Consider the following 11,840-nt stretch of genomic DNA (forward strand, 5'->3'; position numbering starts at 1 on the left):
GTCCCGCTGTCCCCCCAGTGTCACCCCGGTGCCACCCCACCCCGTCCCAGTGCCATACTGGTGTCCCAGTGCCACCCCGCTGTCGCCCTGTCCCAGCCCGTGGCACCCGGTGTCACCCTGCGGTGTCCTGGTGTCCCTGTGGTGCCCCCCCCGCTGTCACCCCATCCCGGTGTCCTCCCGGTGCCACCCCCCTTGTCCTGCTGTCACCCCAGTGTCCCCCAGTCCTGTCCCAGTCTCACCCCAGTGCCACCCCCCCTTGTCCCAGTGCCACCCCAGTGTCCCCTCAGTGTCACCCTATCCTGTCCCGGTGTCACCCCAGTGTCCCCCCGTCCTGTCCCAGTGTCACCCAGTGCCTCCCAGTTCCAGCGTCCCCCTATCCCAGTGCCCCCCTGGTGCCACCCCCCCCCATGTCCCAGTGTCCCCCAGTATCACCCCTCCCCTCCCAGTGCCCCCCCAGTGCTCCCCAGTCCTGTCCCAGTGCCCCCAGTGCCCCCCCATGTCACCCACTGTCCCCCCTCCCCCCCTCCCCCCCCACCGGGGGCGGGGCCAACTCACAGGGGGCGGGGCCACAGCGGGAGGGGGCGTGTCCTGCGGGCAGTGGGCGTGGCCTGGGGCAAGTGGGCGTGGCCTGGGGGCCGCGGGCGTGCCTTATATGGCGGTGGGCGTGGCCTGGAGCTCAGTGGGCGTGGCCTGGAGCTCAGTGGGCGTGGCTTAGGGCCCCGGGGGGCGTGTCCCGGGGGCGGGGCGGGGCCGGGGGCGTGTCCCGGGCCCGGTGGGCGGGGCCGGGGCGGGCGGGGCGGGGCGCGGCGCTGGGTCCTTTGTTCGAGCGCAGCCCGGAGCCGATCGCAGCCAGCGGCGGGGCCGAGGCCGAGACCCTGCGGGGGCGCCCCCCCCCCCCCCCGCCGCCCCCCCCCCCGCCCCCCGCCGCTTCCCCCCCCCCCCCACCCGGCACCGCCCCCGGCACCGGCACCGCCCGCAGGTACCGGAGGGGGGGGGGGGGGGGAGGGGAAGCGTTGGGGGGGGGGGGGACACGCGAGAAGAGGGGGGGGGGGGTGACAGGAGGGGGGGGCGGCGGACACGTGGGGGGGGGCACGGAGGGGGGGTGGGGGGGGAGGGGGGGTCAGGACACGCGTGTGGGGGGCGTGGGGGGGTGTTTGGGGGGGGGAAGGGGGAGGTTGGGGGGGGTAGGGGGGTGTTTGAAGGGGGGAGGGGGCAAAGTGGGGCCCGGGACACGCGTGGGGGGGGCATGGGGGGGAACATGGGGGGGGCACGGGAGAGACAGGGGCACAGGACGTGGGGGAGGGGGGCACAGGGGGCATTGGGGGGGGCGTAGGGGGGAGTTTGGGGGGGAGCAGAGGGGAAAGGGGGGCTCGGGACACGCGTGGGGGGGCGATAGAGGGGAGTGAGGGGGGTGCGGGGCAGAGCAGGGCCCGAGACACGCGTGGGGGGGGGGGGCCAGGAGGCATCTGGGGGGGCCAGGAGGCGAGTGGGGGGCTCAGGACGTGCAGGGGGGGCAGAGGGGGGAGTGAGGGGGGGTGCGGGGGAGAGCAGGGCCCCAGACACGCGTGGGGGGGGGGCCGCAGGGGGGATTTGGGGGGGGGCACAGGGAGAGCGGGGGGCTCGGGACACGCGGGGGGGGGCTAAAAGGGGAATTGAGGGGGTCCTGAGGAGGAGTGTGGGGTCCGGGACACGCGTGGGGGGGGGAACGGGGCAGTGCGGGGGGCTCCGGACACGCGTGGGGGGGCCCCGAGAGGAAGGGGGGGGCCCCGGGACAGGCGTGGGGGAGGCCCCGTGACGCGCGGGGGGGGTTTCCCCGGGGGTGGGGGAGGGGGGATTCCCCCGGCACGCGTGGGGGGGGGGGCGGGGGGGGGCCGGAAGCCCCGTGACACGCGTGGGGCTTCCCCGTGACGTGTGCGGGGGGGGTCCCGTGACGTGGGGGGGCCCCGAGACACGCGGGGGGGGCCCAACGGGGGGGGAGGCCGAGGGCTTTGTCCCCCCGCGCCCCCCCCCCCCTCAATTTTCCCGTTTCTGACCCAAATTGGGGCTGGGGGGGGGGGAATGGGGACCCCCCCCCTTAAAGGGGCCGCACGGGGGGGGAGGGGCCTGGAGCCCCCCCCCCGGTTCCGTGCGTGGGGGGGGGCGGCCCCGGGGGCACTTCCGGTGGGGGAGGGGAGCAGCCAATCAGCGGCCGCCGTCCGGGCCCCCCCCAACCGGAAGTGAGCCCCCCCCCAGCACCCTGTGGAGGCTGCGGGGGGGCACTGGGAGCACTGGGAGGGGACTGGGAGCACTGGGAGAGGCACTGGGAAGGGCACTGGGAGCACTGGGACTGGCACTGGGAGCACTGGGAAAGGAACTGGAGGCACTGGGAGGGGACTGGGAGCACTGGGAAGGGAACTGGGAGCACTGGGAGTGCCCTGCCAGGACCTTACTGGGAGGACTGGGAGGTGGCATTGCTATGTCCGGGTTGCACTGGGAGCACTGGGAGTGCCCTCTCAGGGTCATACTGGGAGCACTGGGAGTGCCCTGTGAGGGTCATACTGGGAGTACTGGGAGCAGGAGAGGCAGGTACTGGTCGTACTGGGGGATACTGGGAGCACTGGGAGCTGGCAGTGCCGGTCACTGGGGCCGGGGGGCAATTGTACTGGTCTTACTGGGAGCTGGAGGTGGCAGCTGCTGGGGGCGCCCTGTTGGGGCTGTACTGGGAATACTGGGAGCACTGGGAGCACCCTGTCAGGGCTATACTGGGAGCACTGGGATGTGGGGGCAGCGTGTGGGGGCTGTGAGGGGGCACTGGTGGTGGTACTGGTGTTAGTGGTGGTGTTAATGGTGGTGGTACTGGTGTTACTGGTGGCGTTACTGGTGGTACTGTTGTCACCAGTGGTGCTACTGGTGGTACTGGTGGTGTTACTGGTGTCACTGGTGCCACTGGTGGTGTTTTACTGGTGCTACTGGTGTTACTGGAGGTGTTACTGGTGGTGTCACTGGTGCCACTGGTGGTGTGTTACCAGTGTTACTGGTGCAGTGTTACTGGCGCTACTGGTGTCACTGGTGACATTACTGGTGTCACTGGTGGTGTGTTACTGGTGTCACTGGTGATGTCACTGGTGTTACTGGTGTCACTGGTAACGTGTTACTGGCATTACTGGTGGTTACTGGTGTTACTGGTGGTGTTACTGGTGGCGTGTTACTGGTGTCACTGGTGTTACTGGTGCTGCAGGCACAGAAGCGCCCCCCTGGCCCCGTGACCCGCTGACCCCGTGACCCCCCGTGACCCCCAGCCCCCTTGCACACACGCGTGTCACACGTGGGCACCCTCAGAGGCGTGTGCAAGGTGCCCGGGGACACGCGTGGCACGCACACGCCTTGCACACGCCTTGCACACGCCTTGCACACGTGTCCCGTGTGCTCACACGTGCCTTACACGTTACACACGCACCCCACACGCTTGCACACGCACCCCACACGCCCGTGTGTACCCCACACATGTCCGTGTGCACCCCGTGTGCTCACATGTGCCTTGCACGCTTTTGCACGTGTGCCCCACGTGCTCGTAGTGCCCTACACGTGGTTGCACGCACTTTACACGCGTTGCACACCCCCCATATGCTCACATGTGCCCGCCACGTGTTGCACGCGTGCTCGTATGTGCCCTACGTGTGTCCTTGTGCACCCCGTGTGCTCCTATGTGCCCTACATGTGTTGCACACGCACCCCGCACACTCACATGTGCCTTACACGTGTGCTCCGTGTGCTTGTACGTGCCCTACACCTGGTTGCACGCACACACGAGGTGTTACACACGCACCCCATGTGCTCCTGTGTGCCTTACACACGGTTACACGCGTGCCCTAGACACGTTGCATGCACCCTACACGTGTTGCACACGCATCCCATGTGCTTGTGCGTGTATGTGCCTTACACGTGGTTACACACGCACCCTACACACATTGCACACGCAGCCCATGTGCTCCTGTGCGCCCTACACACGTTGCACACACCTTACACGCATGGCACACGTGCCCCCGTGCGCCCTACATGCGTTGCACGTGTTGCACACGCCCTACACGCATTGTACACAAGCCCATGTGCATCCTACACGTGTTACACGTGCCCTACACACTTTGCACACGTACCCATGTGTGCCCTACACGTGTTGCACGCTCCCTACATGTGTTACACATGCGTTACACACGCCTTACATGTGTTGCAAATGTGCCCACGTGCACCCTAAGCGTGTTGCACACCCCCTACATGTGTTACATGTGTTGCACACGCCCCACACGTGTTGCACATGCACCCATGAGTGCCCTACACGTGTAACACGCATTGCACATGCTTTGCACACTCCCTACACACATTGTACATGTGCTCATGCGCACCCTACATGCGTTGCACACGCGTTGCACACGCCCTGCACACCTTACAGTTGCTACACGCTCTCTACACGCGTTGCACACGCTTTGCACATTGCCCTGCACGCGTTGCACATGTGCCCACGTGTCCTACACACGTTGCACGCTCCCTGCACACGTTGCACACGTGCCCCTGTGTGCCCTACTCGTGCTGTACACACGTTACACACACCCCACACACTGTCTACATGCATTGCATGTTACACATATGTTACACACAGGTTGCACACACATTACATGCACCTTACTAACGCATTACACACACATTGCACACATTCTACTCACACACACCCGACACACGTTACACATGTTGCACTCACCCTACGCACATGTTGTGCAAACATTACACACATGTTACACACATCCTACACAAAGATTGCACACACCCTACGCACACATTACACACAGGTTATGCACACTCTACACATGTAACGCCCGTTACACACGTTACACGTACCCTACACACTACACATGCTACACACATTATGCACCCTTTACACACGCATTGCGCACACCCTTACACGCATGTTACACAGACATCGCATGCCCATTACACACCTGTTACAAAACCCTACACATATGTTACACACAGGATACGCATATCTTTCACACACATTACACATAAGATACACCCATGTTACACACACGTTACACAGGCATTGCACACAGGTTTCACACAGGCTACACTCCTGTTACACTCATTTTACACACATTGTTACACACACATTACACACAGGTTACACTTAGGTTGCACACACTTTATACAGGCATTACACACAGGTTACACACCTGTTACACACTCATTACACGCACATCACACACACGTTACACAGGCATTACACACAGGTTACACTCCTGATACTCACAGGTTACACACACCTAACATGGGCATTGCACACAGGTTACACACCCATTACACACAGGTTACACACATTATATACACATTACACAGCCTTTACACACCCTTTACACATACATTACATGGGCATTGGGCACAGGTTACACACAGGTTACACACCTGTTACACACCCTTTACACACACATTACACAGGCATTGCACACAGGTTACACACGCATTGCACACAGGTTACACACACATTACACACCCTGTACACACCCTTTACACAGGCATTACACCCAGGTTACACACCCCTTACACACCCCTTACACACTCCCCCCGCCGTGCCCTCCCCCTTTGCACGCTCCCCCTCCGCCCTCTCCCACGTGACCCCCCCCACGCAGCCCCACGTGACCCCGCCCCACGTGACCCCGCCCACGTGACCCACTCCTTCTCCTCCCCTCCCCCCCACTCGTGCTCCTTCCCCCCCGTGGGCGGTTCCGGGGGGCGGGGCCTCGCCGCTGACGTCAGCGCCCCCCCGGCCGGCGGGGGGAGGGGCGGGGGGGACCCACGCGGGACCGGGGGGGGGGGGGGGCGAGGACACGGGGGGGGGGCGAGAACGGAGCCGGGACACGAGGAGGGAGCGGGACGGTGAGGGGGGGGCTGGGGGGCCCGGGGGGGGTCTGGGGGTGGGGGGGGGGCGGGGGGACCGTGCCCACGCGTGGCCGTGGGGCTGTGTCCGTGTGTCCCCGTGTCCCCATGGCCGTGTGGCCGTGCACACGTGTGACACGTGTGGGTGTGCGGCGTGCACTAGTGAGCAGGGCTGGCGTGGAAAAGACGTGTAACAGGGGTGTAAGAGGCGTGTAAGAGGGTGTAAGAGGCGTGTAAGAGGCGTGTAACAGGGTGTAAGAGGGGTGTAAGAGGGGTGTAAGAGGTGTGTAAGAGGTGTGTAAGAGGGGTGTAAGAAGGGTGTAAGAGGGGTGTAAGAGGGGTGTAAGAGGCGTGTAAGAGGGGTGTAAGAGGGGTGTAAGAGGCATGTAAGAGGGGTGTAAGAGGCGTGTAAGAGGCGTGTAAGAGGGGTGTAAGAGGGGTGTAAGAGGCGTGTAAGAGGGATGTAAGAGGCGTGTAAGAGGCGTGTAAGAGGCGTGTAAGAGGGGTGTAAGAGGGGTGTAAGAGGCGTGTAAGAGGGGTGTAAGAGGCGTGTAACAGGGGTGTAAGAGGCGTCTAAGAGGCGTGTAAGAGGGGTGTAAGAGGCATGTAAGAGGGGTGTAAGAGGCATGTAAGAGGGGTGTAAGAGGGGTGTAAGAGGCGTGTAAGAGGCATGTAAGAGGGGTGTAAGAGGCGTGTAAGAGGGTGTAAGAGGGTGTAAGAGGCGTGTAAGAGGCGTGTAAGAGGCGTGTAACGGGTGTAAGAGGCGTCTAAGAGGCGTGTAAGAGGGGTGTAAGAGGCATGTAAGAGGGGTGTAAGAGGGGTGTAAGAGGCGTGTAAGAGGCATGTAAGAGGGGTGTAAGAGGCGTGTAAGAGGGGTGTAAGAGGGGTGTAAGAGGCGTGTAAGAGGGGTGTAAGAGGGGTGTAAGAGGCGTGTAAGAGGCGTGTAAGAGGCGTGTAACGGGTGTAAGAGGCGTCTAAGAGGCGTGTAAGAGGGGTGTAAGAGGCATGTAAGAGGGGTGTAAGAGGGGTGTAAGAGGCGGGCTGTAAGAGGCATGTAAGAGGGGTGTAAGAGGCGTGTAAGAGGGGTGTAAGAGGGGTGTAAGAGGCGTGTAAGAGGGGTGTAAAGGCGTGTAAGAGGCATGTAGCAGGCGTGTCGTTGGTGTGTAAGAGGCGTGTAAGGGGTGTAAGAGGGGTGTAAGAGGTGTGTAAGAGGCGTGTAGCAGGCGTGTCATTGGTGTGTACGAGGGGTGTAAGAGGTGTGCACACACTTGTGCCCCCATGGGCAGTGCACACGCGTGTGCGAGGGGGGGCCGGGCAGCTGGGCGTGCTCACACGCGTGTGCTTGGCGTGTGGGGCCGTGTAGGGCCGGCGGCGGCACGGCAACCGAATGGGGGGGCTGGGGGGCAGTTATGGGGCGGCTATGGGGTGGCTGTGGGGTTTGTGTGGGGCAGTTGTGGGGTGTTTATGGGGTGCCTGGGGGGTGTCAGTGGGGCAGATCTGGGGTGTCTATGGGGCAGCCCTGGGGTATCTGGGGGGTGTCTATGGGGCAGCCCTGGGGTACTTGTGGGGCAGCTGTGGGACAGCTCTGGGGGTTGTATGGGGCAGCTGGGGGGTGTCTGTGGGGTGTCCATGGGGCAGCCGTGGGGTTTGTGTGGGGCAGTTGTGGGGTGTTTATGGGGTGTCCGTGGGGTATCTATGGGGCAGCCATAGGGTAGCCCTGGGGTATTTGTGGGGCAGCTGTGGGGGTTGTATGGGGCAGCTATGGGGTGCCTGTGGGGCAGCTGTGGGGTGTCCATGGGGTGTCCATGGGGTGTCCGTGGGGTGTCTGTGGGGCAGCCGTGGGGCAGGCTCCCGTCACTTCCCGCCCGCCGCCGCCTTTCCGCTCGCCGTGGGCTTTGTGGGGTTTCCCTCGGGGCCGCCCCCGCCCCACGGCTGCCCCACGGCTGCCGTCACCCCCCCCATTCGCCCCCCCCCCCCCCCGGATTTCCTCCGCCCCCCACTTCCTCCCTGCCCCACGTCACCCAAATTTCCACGCGGGGGCGGCCGGGACCAGCACGGGGGGGGGAGCGGGGGGGGGCTGCCCCATAGCGGGGCCTTGGCTGCCCCTAATTGCCCCATAGCTGCCCCATATTGCCCCATAGCTGCCCCACAGCGCCCCATATCTGCCCCCCATTGCCCCCCTTCTGCCCCACAGTGCCCCATATTGCCCCATAACTGCCCCACATTGCCCCAAATCTGCCCTACATTGCCCCAAATTGCCCCATAGCTGCCCCATATTGCCCCATATTACCCCAAATTGCCCCATATTGCCCCACAGCTGCCCCACATTGCCCCATAGCTGCCCCACATTGCCCCATAGCTGCCCCACATTGCCCCAAATTGCCCCATATTGCCCCACAGTGCCCCACATTGCCCCATAGCTGCCCCACAATTGCCCCCCATCTGCCCCACGGCTGCCCCACAAGTGCCCCCCCCCCCCCCCAGCCTCTGCCCCATAGGGGGCGGGACCCTGCCCTCATTGGCCGCCACCGGCCTGAGCCCCGCACTCCCATTGGTTCCCCGCAGGCTGTGAGCTAGGAGGACGGCAACGATGATTGGCTGCCAGCCCAGGGGCGCCCTGTGATTGGCCGGATTCCTGGAGAGCAGCGCCGGATAGGTGAGGGGGCGGGGCCTCAGGGGGAGGGGGCGGGGCCACCCACAAGCCCCACCCACCCCACGTGACCCCCCCCCGAGGCACCGCCCACCTCCCCCAGTGCCCCCCCAGTACCCCCCCAATCCCCCCCAGTGCCCCCCAGTGCCCCCCAATTCCCCCCCTGTGCTCCCCAGTGCCCCCCAGTGCCCCCCCCAATACCCCCCCAATTCCCCCCCAGTGACCCCCAGTGCCCCCCCCAGTGCTCCCAGTGCCCCCCCAGTGCCCCCCCAATGATCCCCAGTGCCCCCCAATTCCCCCCTGTGCTCCCCAGTGACCCCCAGTGCCCCCCCAGTGCTCCCAGTGCCCCCCCAGTGACCCCCAGTGCCCCCCCCAATGACCCCCAGTGCCCCCCAATTCCCCCCCTGTGCTCCCCAGTGGCCCCCAGTGCCCCCCCAGTGCTCCCCAGTGCCCCCCAGTGACCCCCAGTGCCCCCCAATGTCCCCCAGTGCCCCCCACAACTCCCTCTGTGCTCCCCAGTGCCCCCCAGTGCCCCCCAATTCCCCCCAATCATCCGCAGTGCCCCCCAATTCCCCCCTGTGCTCCCCAGTGCTCCCCAGTGCCCCCCCAGTACCTCCCGAATTCCCCCAGTGACCCCCAGTGCCCCCCAGTGCCCCCCAGTGCCCCCCCAGTGCTCCCAGTGCCCCCCCAGTGCCCCCCAATTCCCCCCCTGTGCTCCCCAGTGACCCCCTGTGCCCCCCCAGTACCCCCACAGTGCCCCCCCAGTGCCCCCAGTGCCCCCCAAATGACCCCCCCGTGCCCCCTAATTCCCCCCCAGTGCCCTCCCAGTGCCCCCCCAGTGCCCCCCAATTCCCCCCCAGTGCCCCCAGTGCCCCCCAGTGCCCCCTGCCCCCGAGTGACCCCCCCGCCCCCCCCCCCGTGCCCCCAGGTGTATGCGGCACTGAGGGAGGGGCCGCGCCAGCCCCGCACCCGCCCCCCGCCTCGCACCCCAAGGGGGGGCCCGGGGGACCGAGGCCTCCAGCACCGCAGAAGTGGTGAGTGGGGGGCTCGGGGGGGGGTTATGGGGGGGTTACGGGGGGGTTATAGGGCTATTGGGGGCTGGGGGGGGCTATGGGGCTATTGGGGGTTATGGGGCTGGGGGGGGGCTATGGGATGGCTGGGGGGGTTATGGGGTTTTGGGGACTATGGGGGGGCTACTGGGGGCTATGGGGTTATGGGATTACGGGGGGCTGGGGGGTTATCGGGGGGCTGTGGGGATACGGGGGACCGTGGGGGTTATAGGGCTGGGGGGGGGCTGTGGGGTGATGGGGGGCTATGGGGTGATGGGGGACTATGGGGTGATGGGGGGCTATGGGGTGATGGGGGGCTATGGGGTTATGGGGGGCTATGGGATGTTATGGGGTTACTGGGGGGCTTTGGGGTTATGGGGTTATGGGGTTGCGGGGCTCTCTGGGGTCAATGGCTTCCGGGGAGCTGTAGGGGGTTATAGGGAAGGTTCTGGGGGGCTGTGGGGCGGGGGGGGTGTCTGTGGGGCTGAGCGCGCTGTGGGGCAGGCTGGATGCATCGCGCCGTGGAGCCGCTGGGGGGCCGGGCCGGACGGGACCCCTTCGCCGTGGGGAGCCTGGGCTGCGGCGGGGCCTGGGCCCCCTGCCCCCCCCGCCCCTGGCTGCCGGGAACCAGGTAACGCGCCCCACAGGGACCCCATAGGGACCCCATAGGGACCCCCAGGGACCCCACAGTGACCCACAGGGACCCCATAGGGACCCACAGGGACCCCACAGTGACCCACAGGACCCACAGGGACCCACAGGGACCCCATAGGGACCCCATAGGGACCCACAGGGACCCCCAGGGACCCACACAGCCCCACGGGACCCCATAGGGACCCACAGGACCCACGGGACCCACACAGCCCCACAGGGACCCCACAGGGACCCACAGGACCCACAGGGACCCACAGGACCCCATAGGGACCCCACAGGGACCCACACAGCCCCACGGGACCCACAGGGACCCCACAGGGACCCCACAGGGACCCACGGGACCCACAGGGACCCCATAGGGACCCACAGGACCCACAGGGACCCACACAGCCCCACGGGACCCCATAGGGACCCACAGGACCCACGGGACCCACACAGCCCCACAGGGACCCCATAGGGACCCACAGGGACCCACAGGGACCCCACAGGGACCCCATAGGGACCCCAGAGGGACCCACACAGCCCCACAGGACCCACAGGGACCCCACAGGGACCCACAGGGACCCACGGGAACCCCACAGGGACCCCACAGGGACCCACAGGGACCCCACAGGGACCCCATAGGGACCCCAGAGGGACCCACACAGCCCCACAGGACCCACAGGGACCCCACAGGGACCCACAGGGACCCACGGGACCCACAGGGACCCCACAGGGACCCACAGGGACCCCCAGGGACCCACACAGCCCCACGGGACCCACGGGACCCCTTATGGCCCCCCGTGGCCCCACATCGCCCCATAGGGCCCCACACTGACCTATGGGGATCCTATAGGGACCCCTCATGGCCCCACGCGGCCCCACACTGACCCATGGGGACCCCACAAGGACCCCTCCACCCCCCCCCAGCCCCACAACCCCCTTGGGTGCCCCACACCGGGGGTCCCCCGCCCCCAAACCTACCCCAGGGCGGGGGGGGGGTCCCCAATTCCAAACGGGACCCCATATGCGGTGTGGGGCGGGGGGGGGGGGGGGGCAGGCAAATCTGGGGATGTCCCAATTCTGGGGGGGGGTCCCCAAATCTGGGGGGGGGAGGGGGGCTCCCCAATTCCAAGGGGCTCCCACATTTTGGGGGGGGGTCCCCCAGATGCGGGGGGTCCCGGGGCCCTGACCCCCCCCCCCCCCCCAGGTGTTCCTCCAAGCGTGGGCCAGGCGCAGCTGCCCCCCCACCTCGTGCCGCCCCCCGGCAGCAATGGGGCCCACGCTCCCAAACCCTACTACACCCCGGGGTGAGTGTGGGGACCCCCCCGGACCCCCCGGACCCCCCCGGACCCCCCGTGCTCCCCCCATGTCCCCCTGTGTCCCCCCCCTGCAGTTCGGGGGGGCTCCGGGTGGTTTTGGGGCTCTCCCTGCCCCACTGGGGTCCCCCCACCCCATATATAGGGTCCCCCCACCCCATAGGTCTCCCCCTGTCCCATAGCTCTCCCCCACCCCATACATTGCCCCCCACTCCAACATCAACCCCGTCCCCCCAATCCCCCTAAACCTCCTTAACCCCCCCCCCAACCCCTTACCCCATAGATCCT

The 11,840-nt window shown here is 66.1% G+C and overlaps 1 long non-coding RNA gene across 2 annotated transcripts; it reads left to right on the top strand.

Moving 5' to 3' along the window:
• Positions 1–912: 912 nt before the first annotated feature.
• On the top strand, positions 913–11,577 carry LOC140001088 (uncharacterized). 2 transcript variants are annotated; one of them, XR_011806231.1, is made up of 5 exons: positions 913–979; positions 8,467–8,557; positions 9,480–9,585; positions 10,105–10,231; positions 11,444–11,577. It is a non-coding gene; the product is annotated as an uncharacterized lncRNA (long non-coding RNA). The 2 variants fall into 2 exon arrangements; XR_011806232.1 differs by lacking the exon at positions 913–979 and adding an exon at positions 5,858–5,901.
• Positions 11,578–11,840: the final 263 nt, after the last annotated feature.

This window comes from Anas platyrhynchos, chromosome 37 (assembly GCF_047663525.1).
Source record: "Anas platyrhynchos isolate ZD024472 breed Pekin duck chromosome 37, IASCAAS_PekinDuck_T2T, whole genome shotgun sequence".
Taxonomy (NCBI): Eukaryota; Metazoa; Chordata; class Aves; order Anseriformes; family Anatidae; genus Anas; species Anas platyrhynchos.